The 16,616-nt window shown below is 38.3% G+C and overlaps 1 long non-coding RNA gene across 3 annotated transcripts in view; it reads right to left on the reverse strand.

The window, feature by feature from the left end:
- The window catches only part of LOC308192662, a 161,898-nt gene that overhangs the window by 44,206 nt on the left and 101,076 nt on the right, over positions 1-16,616 (reverse strand). The window lies entirely within an intron of this gene.

Here is a 16,616-nt window from a genome sequence, read left to right on the forward strand (position 1 = left end):
ACAAAAAATGAGGGTGTCAGATAAAGATAAGTGGGCTGAGAAAACATTTATGTTAAGCTTTTGGTTTACTTAGTTGTTTAACAACAAGACCAAATGGGAAAGGCAGTAGACAACCTTGGTCCAGAAGCCCCATGACCATGTTAGTGCACTACTGTGCCCAAAATTAAAATGCTGTGTAAGAGTGAAGAGTGATGTCAACCAACCTACCAAGTAGCCTGTTAAGTAGGACACTCTCCTTTGAGGTAAAATGCTTCAGTTTGGAATCCGTCAGCAGAGAAGGGCAAAAAAACAAGCTTTCTAGTTCACATGCACAAGTTCAAGTCACTAGGCTGTTATGAAAAAGGTGGATAGCAACACTACTACTACAATTTTTTTAAGTGACAGCAGTCAATGGTTGCTTCCTCTTCATGTTTATGCTTTGAACATACCTATGAGATCTAATTTAGCAGAGAACCTAAAGCTGTATTACTGAATTTTCATGACATTTAGCTCAGAGATATCTGCTTTGTTTCTTAAAGAGGACTGTGAATACATTTATGGGAACATAATGGTCCTGGAAATACGTCACACATCTGACTGCCAAGTTTATCATAAAAAGAAGTTAAACCTTGAGGAAGCATAATCACTGACCAGCTTAGTTTGGCACTTTTAGAATCAAGCTCTGCTGAAAAGAAACCTCTCTCAACCACTCAGGCTGGGCTTGAAAGAGTGCAGTCTTCAGCACAGAAATGCCTCAACTTTTTGGTGATCCAGAAATAGAAGTTCAGTCTCATACCGTTTTATTTCTCACTACAAATATTTGAACACAAAGTTGATTCTTTCTATCTACTGGACTCCACTGGGGCTTGTAGCAAGTAGTGAATTATGAATGCTATGGAAAACACCTACCCTACATGCCCAAGAGACAGCTGAGTTGCAGAATGATCCAAGCATCAGTATTGAAAAGAAGCCAAATACAAAAAGGTCATGCAGCTTAATTGTTCTCTCTAGATCATAAAAATAATGCTATAATCCAAAGCATTATGTATGAAGCTAATTACATTCATATATTTGTATATATGAATTTCTTTGTAAAATAAATTTTCTCTGATAATCAAGGATATTATTATGGCTTCTTCATTATCTGATTATACTGGGTATGCTCAGTACACTGAGTGAAGCTAAAGGATAAACTGGACATGTATGAAATTATATATAAACCTATCAAAAACATCCAGTATTCAAAATAACTTGGAATAGGAATGAAGGATGAAAGCAAAAAAACAGTATTTCATTTGCACACTTGAGAACTATAGAGGCATAGCTATAATGTTAAAGGCTTCATTACATGTAGTCGTTGAAAAAAATATATTTTTTTTTCTTTTTAGAATTGATGGATAAACAAATAACGATGGAAAAGCTCATCTTGTTTTGACCAATCAATCTTTCCTTTTTTTTTTTTTCCCAGTACAACAGAAAACTTGAAATATTCACACTTTCTTCAGACCAGAAAAAAACGTATTTTGCTTTGGGTTATTTAGCTCCTTTGTTTAAGCATCATTTTGAATGAAGAATGTATACTTGAAACAGAACATACAAATGCTTTATTTTTTAATATTAAAAGTGGTATTATTGCTATTGCATTCTTGACAACTTTTTGTTTTAATTTTTTCAATAATAAGTATCTGATTTTTTTACCTGCTCAAAGATTTTTTTCAGCTGAAGCTATCAGGCATATTCTGCCTTTCAAAAAAAATCATTTCACTCACACACACACAAAAAAATCTACATTTCAAGCAAATTACTAATTGTCAACAGCATTTTACTTTGATCTGCCAAAGAAACAAAGTACTATTCCACTGGTACCATAAGATTCTCTTTGTGGTACTGTAGCTGTTAACAATAAAATGACTTTTTGTACTGAAAGTCTTAAGGGAGCTATTGCAATGAAGAACCAAAACAGCAGATGTTACCCAATATAAGTACTGGTAAGTATCAACTGAAAAATAACACACAAAAGATAATACAAGCACTTAAGCATTAGGAGATACAAATAAGCACAAAAGTGTATGCTGTTTTCAAGAAAATATGGTACCCAAAGGCACTAATTGACTCTATGGACTGAATAATGTAGTTAGCAGTGTAAAAACAAAGCCTTTATCAACTTACAGGAGTGCAAAACAGCATCAAAACCCAATAGCTCTTTTTTCCCCACTAAATAATAGCAAAATTGATTAAAAACATCCTTTAAAAAGAAAATTCTAGACTGAGGCCATTCATGCTACTATTTAAAAAAAAAAGTGAAGACAAGGAGAGTGAGGAGAAATTTTAAATGAGAAAGATTTAGTATTCCCCTTGTGCTACTGGAAAAGTTATATCCAAATAACAGTCATATAGTAGTCATTTTTAATGGCTCTAAATGCAGGCCGACAGGACACTCTGAAAACTGCAAGACAAAAGTCAAGGCTGGTTTTGTATGGCTGGTTTTTGTATTTTTTAAAAGCACAATTTCAATGGAAATATGCCTAGAAGAATACATATTCTTCTATCATATTCATTATATCATAAGTAGACTTTCTTGCTACACTGCTTACACTGGCAGGGAAGGACGAAGATGAATTTTAGGATTGAGGTTTCCAGATTTGTTGCTTTTGGCAAAAACTAGACATGACAAAAATCAAAAATCTAGAAGCTGGACATTCTGCTGGAAAAAAAAAATCTATGCAGTCCATATACTACATACTTCGAGCTGAGTGTTTTCTTACTAGCTGGTCTTTGTCAAGGAGAAAAGACATAAGTAATTTAATTAAAGTATTGCAAGGGCATTGCAAAGCGAAATTCTTCATGTTGGGGAGGATGTGAACATCTGAAAGGACCTTGTGGGAACAAGCTATTTTGTGTCCCTGCCACAAAGTTTACTTTATGACTCAAACTTTTCCAAAGTAAAATCTTTTCAGTTCTAGGTAATTTACACTAAAATTAACCCATTATGCAAAGAGCTTCCAAGGATTATGCTGAGAAATAAATCTGCTTCTTTTTCATAGTCCTTTACCAATGAGAAATTCTGCTGTGTGTGTGTGAGCACTGGTGGGTAGGCAGTGTAGGAGTGGAGAGAGCAATATAACACCTACAGCTCCGAAAAAGAAACATTTTAAAAGAAAACACAGGACATGGGTGACTTGGGAGCAGAACTAGAGAATTTACATTTGCATGGTTCTGTCTTCTCCCAAAAGACAGCTACTCATTACGGCTCTGGAGGGTAGACTCGGAGCTGTGAACTTGCGGTGGGTAGTGGGGTGATAATCAGAGCAAGCTGGTACTTGGGTTGAGTACTGATTAAGAAGATCTGAACCTAATAGCTTAAGTGGTTCAAAGGGTTTAATCGAGGTTTTTCTCAGTGGGCTGATTTTCATTCTTATCGAATGTTATGAGCATTAGAATAGAATACAAAGTCAAATGGAGGCACTAGAAGCATTTTCTTGTGAACTGTACTCAAACTTAGAGAAATGAACAGGATGGAAAAAAAAAGGGGGGGGGGGGGGGGGGGCTTGTTTCCTTTCTCAGTATCTTTTAATTCCTTCCCCCTCCCCTACCTTACACACAACAGTAAGAAGTGCACTACAGGCCTGCATACACTTTCTAAATAAGAGCTATGGTCTATGACAAAAAGTGAATGACAAATTAGGAACATGGGAAATCGGATAAATGAAGATTGGTCTTTTTTCCATTTGCCTTTTCAGTAATTCCCTATTTTAAATACACAATATTGAGTAACTCACATGGGCTTCAGAGTACATATGAGAATGACTTTCCAGCAGCGACAGACAAGATTCAGAATGAAAAATTTCACTGCCAGGCAAGAAAAATTTGCAATAATTTTCTGTAATACAAGCAGACTTTTTTAGTACTTTTATTGCAGAAGCAATTCTAAATAACAGAGCTTGTCTTATAATAGCATTTCTATAATAATGGTGTTTTATAACAGAAGTGCTATTATTACAGAAATGGTATTATAATAGTAGCATTATTATTGTAGAGTCTTTTCCATAACAGGAGTGCTAAATAAGCCCGTTTGTATTATAGAAAATGATTGCAAACTTCTTCCATGGTGCTGAAAATGCCTAAGCCTTTATGTCTAATGTGATCCAGACTTCAAGAAGGATCATAAAAGTCTAAAAAAATCTTTCAGAAGGAATCTATACTGCAGACCACCTGAAGACACTGGCAAAGCTCAGCAAATGGTACACCTGTCACCAAATTTTAAGATCTAACTCAAATCCCATACCAAAAACGGTTCAATGGAGAAGATAACAGAACATATCTTTGGGAAGAGTAAAATATTTCCAGTGCTAGTTTAAATCACTAAAATGTTCAAATAGCATCTGAAGTGATAAAAAGATGTAATATTCAATAACAGTTATACAGCAAAAATACTCTGAAAGAAATCTTATGGCTATATCAACTATATTAATATAAATTTCACTCATTATTCAATAAAGTATATATTGCTTTGCCATATACTTAGGTAGCATTCATCTAAAGAATTTAACTGTATATATAGGAAATGAATAAGTAAATTTTAGTTTATAAAATTCAGCTTCTTTTTATTAAAGTTATCTGGTAATACTTCACTGTTGAGATTCTAGTGCAGTATAGAAGACAGAAAGAATTTAAGTTCCAAAGCTACTGACCTTTTTAACATTAAAATAAAATCCTATATACTTCTAGGTTGATACAATCAGATTATACCATCTGGTTAGGATGGAGTCTATGAAACAGAAAAGTAAGAAAATTCAATAAACTCATATCCTCTGCAGGCATTTTTACATTTTTTTAGACTGTCATGAAAGCTTTAGATGCGTGTTTGTATGAAATGAACTTATTTTATTATTGATTTCAGGCAGAAAGTATTTTTGTTGGACTTTTTTTTTTCAGCCTGCATTGCTATACTGAGTAGTTTTCTTTACAGCAATGGCACTAGCTCTTATTCACAAACAAAAATTTTCATGAGCTATCTTTTTTAAGATTGAAAGCTAATGTATGACACAGAAAGTTTAAAATGCATATATAATAAATCCTCCTAATATAATAAAATGAAAATAAAAATTAATGATTAGCTGTTTAAATTGAGTTGCCGACATACACATTCCAACATTTGGTGGGCATACAACCCATGCAGTCAACAGAGATTATTCATTCCAAAAAAAATGGCATAAGATTTGCAAAAATGGTTTTGAAAAAAAAAATCCAAAAAGTTAACCTTAACTCTGCTGCTTCCCCCGTGTTTACGATGATAATATTTAATCACAAGAGCAAATATTCTTATTGTCAAGTCCTTTGCCTCTGTCAGGGTTTAGCTCTGCACACACTGAAGCTGAGGATCACTCAGACAATCTGAAAGGTACATTGCAAATATTGCTCTTTCTCCAGAGCTCTGCAGAGTGTTGTCTCTCCTGACAGTCAGGTTTATTTCTCTCTCTCTGACTTTTAATTCTTCCCACTCACTAGTTAGTCAGTTTACCAGTGAAGTTCATCACACCCTGCTATTTCTTCTGTTGCTCCGTTTTATTTCCTGGTCTGCCTCATGTTTTTGTACCGGTTTCAATGTTAATGCACCAGCTATTTAACTTATTCAAATCACGGCAAAGTCCTGCCAGTTTCCTTATGTCAAAATACTACCAATGGTGAGGCATCAGTGGTGTCATTTTCAACAAGAAAAGTTTTAATTGATACCAGGTATGGCCTTCCAGTGTATCTTTTTTTCCTTTTTTTCTTTTTAATTTTATTATTATATTTTATTTTTGACATTGTGCAGGCTTTTCAGGGCATAAAATGTCTTTTTCATAGGAATGAATATATATTGATTCGGTAAGAGGTGGCAAAAAAAAAAAAAATCAGAGCGAATACTAGAATACTAGACTGCTGCATTCTTCCTAAACAGCCTATTGGCAGCACCTTACACAGGGAAGTGTCTGAAGTACCCACTCATGCCATGCCCACTCTTGCCAATTCTATTTTGTTTTCCACAGCACCAAAATCATTTGTATTCTTTGCAGGCATCTACAATTATCCTGTAAAATAATGTTCTCAAATGTTTCATTTTGTTCAGGCAACTCTGTACGTACCTGCTACACTTGGCACATCCACTCCATGCCTAGTTTAAGCTTTATTATCTTCTCATAATTTTTAAATTCTTGACACACAAATTTATAAATCAGGAAGTGAAAGTAAATGCCTATGTATTTTTCACAGTCTGTTGATGTAATACTAACTAGCAAAACAATATGCTCTCCCTACCAGGCTTCCTATGCCCCATCAGCAAATCCGATTCAAAATGAGATCACGGTACAGTGACCTCATTCTGAATGTTACCTTATGCTTTTGGCAGCCCAGAAGAAAACACCCCTAGCTCTTGTGCTGTGTTTCGATCTCTTTGAATTTCTCCAGGGGTTTGAATATCTGCTGAAAAGCTCTCTGCAGCTCTGAATACACCAGAAGAGGAAAGTGAAGCAAATGCAGGGGGGCGAGGGGGTGGGGGGAGAGTGTGAAAAGTGGGGATTAGTTGATGAAAAAATGTCAAGCTGCCTGCAGTGGAGGCAAGAAGGGGTCGAGGGTAATAAAGCCAATTAGTGGAGCAAAGGATAAGAAGCCATATTTGAAATAAAGGAGTGATAATTTTAAGCAGCAAGGGAGAGATTAGAATACAGAAGTGCTAATGGTATGCAGTTTGGGAAGGAGATGGTAAAGTACTGGATTTAGAAAGACAAGATGAAACCACATACAAACCCTAGTATTTCTCCTAGATGTTTCAAATCAATGCTCTTATATTTCTGTACTAGCCTCCATGCTGACTGATGTACAGATTATACAGGTCTGATTCCTTTGCTTCCTTTGCTTGCAGTATGATTCTTGCACATATGAATGTTTCTTGCTCATTTCCAAACAACCTCTTTCCTTTGTCTTTTATAATAAACTGATCTACTAGAATTCCTCTTGTTGGTTAATGTCTTATTTTACATGGTCTTACAAATACTCAGTGTCAAATATTACTTTAAAATAACCCTGTTTTCTATTTTGAAGTACAACCTGTAATTACTCATTTTATTTTGTAGGCTATTTGCTGGTACGTTATCAACTTGTTTCTGTATTTTACACAGCTTGCTATTTGATAATAACTGCAGAAAGGGCACAATGCAAAATTTAGGCTTAATTTAGATTCTGCTTATATTATTCTATTTTTATATATATACGTATATATACACTTCAGTCACTAAATGTCCTGGCTTTGTTTTTTAACTGTTTAAGTGGTCTTAAAGAATGGAATATATTCAAAACATCCCAGTCCTGAGTGGTTACTAATGTAACTTTCACTTTCCACACTCTCACAAAATTCAACATTTTAATACCTAACAGTATTTTTATAGTTATTGGCCTTTACTCACACACCCGGAACAATATATTTGGAACTTAATATGATTTGCTTTCAATTTTGCTGTACTGTTACTCAGCTATAACTAGCTTGAATGCAAACAATCAAGCATTCAAAGCACACAGTATTTATCAATAGATATATACCAACGCTGAATGCTGCATTCCTAAAATTAAAACTCAGATTGAGTTCAGCAGGATCAACACTCACCCCATGAATCCAACACCCCATGCTCACAATAGAAGCAAACACAAGATTTGTCATTCTTTGCTGGGGAAGTCTAAAAAATTATCTCAAATTGACGTAACGTAAGAGGTGTTTTGAACAAATTGATCAGTTGGATAGTAATGAATCACCATGAGTCTGAAGTAACAACCTATAGTTTTAAAAGAGCTCACACATAAAATTGCTGGTCTATTAACTGTGGAATGTAAATGACCACTTAAATCTGCTTTGGTACAAAGAAAGGGGAGATGGCATATATAATAGCAATTCATTAAAATGTCTCTAGAGGTGATCTGGGAACTGAAGACTAGAAAGTCTGACTTCTTTTTCATACAAACTGGGAGAAATTAAAATGATGAATATGTTAGTAAACACCTGGAACACCAGAAAGCAGAGCTTTTGTAAAGAGAATCAATACCTCACATATCTATTAGAGGTCCTTGAGACATATGATTCAGGTGATCTCTTGGATATATATTCCTCACCAAAGGATTTAAAAAACAAACAGCAAAAAATGGGGAATAAAATAGAAGGTAATTTAAAGAATGAATTATTTATTTAAAGTCAGCAAACAATATTCAAAATGAATAGAGGACATCTAATCTTAAATTAAACCTAATCTTAAACATGGGGCAAATATTGAGGTAAAAAAACAATGGGATGACTCAACATTATTTCACATACCAAATCTTCTGCTGACTACAAATAGCTACAGAAAAAGCACAGATTCACAATTCAGATTGGAAGATCATCTGTTCCTACTTAAAGCAGTACCATTTTGAAGTCAGATCAAGTTTGTCACAACCTTATCTGGCTGAATTTTTAATATCTCCAAGGATGACAGTTAGAGTCACAGAGTGGTTGAGGTTGGAAGGGGCCTCTGGAGATCATCTAGTCCAACGCCACTGCTCAGGCAGGGTCACCTAGGCCATGTTGCCCAGGATGGCATCCAGGCGGGTTTTGAATATCTCCAGAGAAGGAGACTCCACAACCTCTCTGGGCAACCTGTTCCAGTGCTCTGTCATGCCCACAGTAAAGAAGTTTCTCCTCATATTCAGACGAAACATCCTGTGTTTCAGTTTGTGCCCGCTGCCTCCTATTCTGTCACTGAGCACCACTGAAAAGAGTCTGGCCCCATCCTCTTGATACCCTCTCTTAAGATATTTACATACTTTGATATGATACCCACTCAGTCTTCTCCTCTCCAGGCTAAACCGGCCCAGGTCATAGAATCATAGAATCATAGAATATCACGAGTTGGAAGGGACCCGTAAGGATCATCAAGTCCAACTCCTGGCACCACACAGGTCTGCCCAAACGTTTAGACCAAGTAACTAAGTGCACAGTCCAATCTCTTCTTAAATTCAGACAGGCTTGGTGCAGTGACTACTTCCCTGGGGAGCCTGTTCCAGTGTGCGACCACCCTCTCGGTGAAGAACCTCTTCCTGATGTCCAGCCTAAACTTCCCCTGCCTCAGCTTAACACCGTTCCCACGGGTCCTGTCACTGGTGATAACGGAGAATAGGTCACCTGCCTCTCCACTCCCTCTCGCGAGGAAGTTGTAAACTTCGATGAGGTCCCCCCTCAGCCTCCTCTTCTCCAGGCTGAACAGGCCCAGTGACCTCAGCCGCTCCTCATACGTCTTACCCTCTAGGCCCTTCACCATCTTCGTCGCCCTCCTCTGGACACTCTCCAACAGTTTCATGTCCTTTTTGTACTGCGGTGCCCAGAACTGCACACAGTACTCGAGGTGAGGCCGCACCAGTGCAGAGTAGAGCGGGACAATCACTTCCCTCGACCGACTAGCAATGGTCTCGCAGCCTTTCCTCATATGAGAGATGCTTCAATCCCCTAGTCATCTTTATAGCCCTCCTCTGGACTTCGTCCAGTAGTTCCATGTCCCTCTTGCACTGGTGAGCCCAGAACTGGACACAATACTCCAGGTGTGGCCTCACCAGGGCTGAGCAGAGGGGGAGGATCCCCTCACTGTTGACCTGCTGGAAACACTCTTACGAATGCAGCCCAGGATACTGTTGGCCTTCTTGGCCACAAGGGCACATTGCTGGCTCGTGGTTAATTTGTTGTCCACCAAGTTTCCCAGATCCCTCTCCACAGAGCTGCTCTCCAGCAGGTCAGGCCCCAGCCTGTACTGGTGCTTGGGGTTATTCCTTGCTAGGTGCAGGACCTTGTACTTGCCTTTGTTGACCTTCATGAGGCTCCTCTCCTCCCAGCCATCCAGGTCCCTGTGACCAGCAGCACAGCCCACTGATGTATCAGCCACTCCTCCCAGCTTTGTGACATCAGCAAACTTCCCTTCAGCCAGGTCACTGATGATGAGGTCGGACAGGACTGGACCCAGTACAGACCCCAGGAGGACACCACTAGCTACAGGCCTCCAACTAGACTGCACCACTGAGCACAGCCCTCTGAGCTCTGCCATCCAGACAGCTCTCAGTCCACCACACTGCCCACTCATCTTACCCACACCTCCTGAGCTTACCGATGAGGATGTTATGGGAGAGTGTCAAAAGCCTTGCTGAATTCTTAGACAATATCCACTGCTCTCCCCTCATCTACCCAGACAGTCATTCCACCACAGGAGGCTATCAGATTGGTTAAGCATGATTTCCCCTTGGTGAATCCATGCTGACTACTGATCACCTTCTTTTCTGCCACATGCTTAGAGATGACCAGCAGGATGAGCTGTTCCATCACCTTTCCAGGGATGGAGGTGAAGCTGAATGGCCTGTATGTTCCTGGGTCCTCCTTGCCCTTCTTGAAGACTGGAGTGACACTGGCTTTCTTCCACTCCTCAGGCGCATCTCCTCATGACCATTCAAAGCGGATGGAGAGTGGCCTAGCAATAACATCCACCAGTTCCCTCTGCACTGGTGCATCCTGTCGGGGCCCATGGATCTGTGGGTGTCAAGTTTGCATAAATGATCTCTAACCCAATCCTCCTCAACCAAGTGAAAATCTGCCTTTCTTCACACTTTCTGTCTTGTCTCCAGGGTCTGGGCTTCCTGAGGGCTGGCCTTAGCAGTAAAGACAGAGGCAAAAAAGGCAGTCAGTAACTCTGCTTTCTCTGTACCCTTTGTCACCAGGGCATCTACCCCATTCATCATCAGGCCCATATTTTCCCTAGTCTTCCTTTTGCTACTGACGTATTTGAAGAGGAAATTCCAAAATTTCCCCTTTGCAATCTGTTCCAGTATTTGATCACCCTTGACAGTTTAAATAAAAACAAATAAACAAAAACTTTTCACAGTTTAATTGTAATTTCCATTTTTGCAGCTCACTGTTTCTGATCTTTTAATTGTGTACCTCTGAGAGTCTGCCTCTGCCTACAGCGTAATATCCCACTGTTCAAGTCATCTGTAAGGTCCAACCTGATCCTACTTTCCTTGAGGCCAAATAAACTCACTTTTCACAGATGCTTTTCTATATCATGAGTCCTATAACACAGTGTAAAGTTGGACATGGTACTCTAGGTGCAGCACCAGAAGTCCTGAACATAAAATAAATAAATAAATAAATAAATAAATAAATAGACAAACACTTTCCTCCACCGTTTTACTATATGGTTGACCTTCATTATTTCAAAGTTATCATGCTGACTCATATTCAACTTGTCCTTTCAGTCCATATTATTTATTATATTCTTATTTATTCTTATTCTGTTATATATTCATTATTCTGTCCGTACAGAATCATACTTGCTGAGGGTACGCTCTGCCTCATCATCTGGGTCATTTATGAAGGTTTTCAACAGTGTTGGTTCCACTATCAAACCCTGATGAACATTGCTAGGTATGCCACTAGTGACTTGCCTCCAGCTGGACTTTGTGCCACAGATCATAACTCTCTGGGCCTGGTAGTCCAGCCAGTTTTTAACCTGCATTACTGTGCACTTATCTAACTTGTACTTTGTCAGTTTGTCTCTGAGGAGACAGCGTCAAAAGCCTTACAAAAGATAGACATCAGTTGCTCATGCCTCATCCACCAAGCTAGTTAGGCAGTTCAGTTCCATGAACTGATAGCTGATAGCAGCAGTCATGCAGAAAGTAGAAAAATTAAAGGAAGGAATTTACGGTTAAAAAAAAAAAAAAGTCATAAAAGTATAGAAAGACAAGAAGAACATTCAAAGGAATGGCACTGCTTTTAAATGACAAAAAAATAGCAAACTAGGACTCAACATAGAGTGCATATTATATTGCATGGTAATATAATAGAAATCCAAAGTCATAAAAGGAGGGAAAAAAAGGAGGTTGGAATAACATATTAATTCTCACAAAACTAAAACTAAAAACACTCAGTGACATCATCAAACAGTAGCAGGTCTTTTTTGTGTTTTTGTTGTTGTTGTTGCTTGGGGGGTTATTTTTATTTTTATTTTTTAAAGTACTGCTTTCTACAATGCGTAACTATGCTGTGGAGCTGCAGTTTTCTTTTCTGAATTTCTAGAGGCCAAAAGTGTAAGTGGTTTCCACAAAGGACTATATCAGTTGATGGAGCATAGGTACATTGGCAGTTATTAAACACAGCAGTCCAACTGCAACCTCTCATTCATGCAATCCATAAAGCACTGTTTGCTGGAAATACTAGCCTCAAAGCAATCTTGAACGTTCATGTTGTTTCTCTTAAGCATCCACTACCTAGTCTAGGTGTGCTTTTATATGACCTATTTCAACTATTCTTATGATGATTCCATGCTAACTAGACCTATGAACTACAGAGAAAATAAAAACAGAGTTCCAGTACTGTAACTTTGGTTTAATGACTATAACTGTCTGGTAGGGCTGTTTTCAGGGCTGCTATTCAGAATAAAATTGCCTGCCTTTACACAGTGAACCTAAAAGGGCACTTAGCCAAAAAAAAAAAACAAAAAACAACCAAAAAAAAAACTACAGTACCCAGTAGAATGATTCAGCTTTGATGTTTTTATCAGAATAATTGTTCCAAGATGGTAACATTGAAAAAAAAAATCTTTACATCTCATAATTAATTAAAAAAAAAATTATAAGAGGTCCACAAGGACAAGATGTTAGCATAAATTCTAAGAATTTGATGTTATACAGATTTCTCCTGACATCAAGAATAATGGTGGATTTTTCCTTGCTCCCATAAAATTGATTTACAATCTAATATCCACATTTCATACTTTGGCTGCTGTAAGATAGTTCATGGAAAAGATCTTCTTTGGGTGTTTTTTCCAGGGCAGCTCATTCTTTTTGACAAGCAGACTCCAGCTACATTAAATTTATACTTCCTAGTTTTAGTGGAACTTGCAGTACCTCTCTCATCCAAATTTGCTATACAGTGTCTTCTGTACAGCTTCTTTACTTCATCTCCTAGGTGTCCTCCAGTGGAGGACATCTCCAGTATCAGTTCACATAGTTTCTTCTTCCTTTTTTTTATGAAAACTAGTTGTTTTCATTGTTCCTCTTATCTTCTATTTATGGCTAGGAGTTTCACCAGCCATCTGAATCTCCTACCAATTATTACTCCTCCACAGACCTAGAGAGAATGTAGTCTAGGAGTCAGCCACCATGATGAATGTCCCACTAGAGGCATTAAGTGCATCCCACCCCTCACTCTCCCCACCCTCGAAGAAAAAAAGCACTATTGGCCCTTTTCTCTCCATCTGTAAAGTAAGCTGGTTCAGTTGCTGATGTCTGTGATTCCTCTCAAAGAAGTTATATACTCAGACACTATAAATCTCCTTTGTGGTTTTTTTTTTCTTATATATTTAGTTTTTCCACATAGAACATCTCGCATTCTTTCAAAGTATATTTTTAAACCAGGGACCATTTTTCTTAATCATTAACGTTTATTTTACAGTGAGCTGCAACTTTGGAGTTGAAAAACTGATTGTATATTTTACGGTTTCCTTCAGCTTGGAAACCTAACAAAAAAACCTACTTGTTTTGTATTTCTGATATACATAAATATTTTCATTCACTATTATCCCCTATAAACATTCAAATGTTAGTAAAGACAGGAGTAACAGAGATATCATAGAAATTTTATGAGGATTCCAACTATAACATCTACGCTGATGATATCAGTTAGTGCTTATTATTTATACTAGATGTAGCATGCATACATCAATACATTTTTCATGCATGTCTCATTTATTGTCAGATTCTTGCTACATATGTTACCACAACTTCTTAGAAATTCCAGTAAGCTACTCACGAAACATCGTCTTAATATCCTCTGATGGTAACAAGGAGAGAAGAGGTGACAAATCTTTTTTCACACTTGGGACAACAGGGCTTCTTGTACCTAAACCCCCAGCAAAGTTTCCCACATGTTAAGAAATTACACTTTCCTTGTCAAACTAGTCAGCAGGATTTCATGCAAGTATGAGATCATTATTTCAACAACTCTCATCCTGCAAAGGAATCTTTTTTATTGTCTGCATCTAGGCATTCTGTCTATAGATTAGTTGAACAAAAGAACTTGGCTCCTTACTTTGCAGGACATACCCCTCTGTCTCTTTTTAGGGCACAAAAGTCAGGGCTAGAGAAGGATCTGGGTCAACAAATCTGGTCAATGATAAATGTATACAGTTTCATATTAAAAGAATATATTTCTGTTATAATTGTAGACAGTAATTCCTGAACAGTTGTTTCAGAAGTGTACATCTAATAATCACAAACCCAATAATTTCCATCTTAGATTTATTCAAAAATAGAAAAATGCAGCTTCTAAATTTTAAAACTTGACGTTTATTACTAAGTTTACAAGGCTAACTGGTTATGTGAGCACACGCTATACATTTATGGCCATATCTTACAATGCAAGAAAATTAAAAGGGAATGAAGCTGTAAATGAAAAGGCTGTTATAGATGGATGTCTTCTAAGTGATATATGCGATAGAAGTGATTAGCATTAACTGATCTTCTTGAAGAATGTACAAGTATAATTCATTATAATGGCTTAGAAGTGCAATTAGTGAACTATAGTGTAAATGACACTGCTGTTCATAGACCTACCCATAAGAGTAATTATATTTTGAAAACTACTTAGTGAAAAATTGATTGAATGGGTCCTATGGGCATAGATAATTGAGATAAAAATATGTAAACAAATGTCCATTAATAAGTTTTATGGCAAATTTATATATTTACCTGTTTAGCTATGCTGGAAATATATATAAGGAATTATAATTTTCTGGTGTTTCATTTTGAAGACACATTTAAATGAAAAATATATTGTATGCCTTTGCAAACAATACTATCTGATTATTCTTACATTTCATAGTAATTTTCCCCTCACTATGTCCTGATACTTCAAAAATAATGAGGTTCAGAAATCAAAACTCCACTATTCTCAAATGTTTAATTTCAAGAAGCTTCTAGATGTGTAGCTTGTGTGACACATGCTATGTTAGAACAAAACCTGCCTAGTGGTGGTTGCAAAGGTTCCTGGGGCAAATCTTCCCCTAGTCAAGAAAGAAAAACAATTGCATAGATTTTTTTTTCTTTTAAAAGAATTTTTTTAGAAATCAGGTTGAGAGCTTGTGGGTAAAAATTAAGGACTGGACCGATAATGGACACTTTGTGGTTGGGGTCTACTACAGGCTGCCTGATCAAGGGGAGCCTGTGGGTGAGGACTTCCTGCTTCAGCTACAAGAAGCATTGCACTCACTGGCTCCCATCCTGATGGGGGATTTCAACCGCTCAGATGTCTCCTGGAAAAGCTACACAGGAGGCTGTAAGCAATCCAGGAGACTCCTGGAGTGCATGGAGGATAACTTCCTGGTCCAGGTATTAGACAAACCAACCAGAGAAGTGTTACTGGTGGTCACAAGTGCAGACGAGCTCTTTAAAGAGGTTATGACTGGAGGCAGTCTGGGCTGCAGTGACCACACCCTGGCTGAGTTCATGATCTCAAGGGATATGGGCCTGGCAAAGAGCAAAGTCAGGACCCCAACCTTTAGAAGAATGAACTTCCAGCTGTGTAAAGACCTAGTGGTAAAGATCGCCTGGAAAACTGTCTTTAGGAAGAGGTACTGATCAGAACTGGCAACTCTTTTAGGACACTTTTCTTACAGCACAAAATTTGTAGAGCACAGAAACTCTACATCCCCGTGTGTAAGAAATCAAGCAGGGAAGGCAAGAAACCAACGTAGCCGAGCAAGGACCAGCTGGTCGAACTGAGGTGTCAGAAGGAAATGCACAGGCAGTGGAAGCAGGTACAGGTGGCCTGGGAAGAGTACAAGGATGCTGTCTGGATGTGCAGGGATGGGATCAGGAAAGCTAAGGTACAGATGGAACCGAGCTTGGCAAAGGATGCAAGGAATAACAAGAAGGGATTCTATAGGTACATTGCTCAGAACAGAAAGGCCAAGGAGAGTGTGCCCCCTTGATAAATGAGAAGGGAGAACTGTTAACAACAGACATGGAGAAAGCTGAAGTACTCAGCATCTTCTTTGCCTCAGTTTTCACTGCCAACCATACTTCCCATGTCTCTCAAGTCCCTGAACATCTAGGCACGGGCTGGGCGAGCAAAGTCCCTCCCACTGTAAGCAAAGAGCAGGTCTGAGACCACCTGATGAAACTGAACAAGTACAAATCTATGGGGCATGGATCCGATGACATGCATCCCAGGGTCCTGAGAGAACTGGCTGACATAGCTCCCAAGCCGCTCTCCATCATATTTCAAAAGTCACAGCAATCAGGCAAAATCCTCGGTGACTGGAAAAAAGAGAAATATCACTCTGATTTTTAAAAAGGGTAGAAAAGAAGACCTGGGGAACTACAGACAGGTGAGCCTCACCTCTGTGCCTGGAAAGATCATGGAGCGGATCCTCCTGCAAGCAGCATTAAGGCACATGCAAGACAAGGAGATGATCCAAGACAGCCAGCATGGCTTCACCAAGGGCTATTCATGCCTGACCAATCTGACAGCCTTCTATGATGGAGTGACTGCATCAGTTGACATGGGAAGACTGACCGATGTCATCTACTTGGAA

Source organism: Anser brachyrhynchus (genome assembly GCF_964034855.1).
Source record: "Anser brachyrhynchus genome assembly, chromosome: 3".
NCBI classification, from domain to species: Eukaryota; Metazoa; Chordata; class Aves; order Anseriformes; family Anatidae; genus Anser; species Anser brachyrhynchus.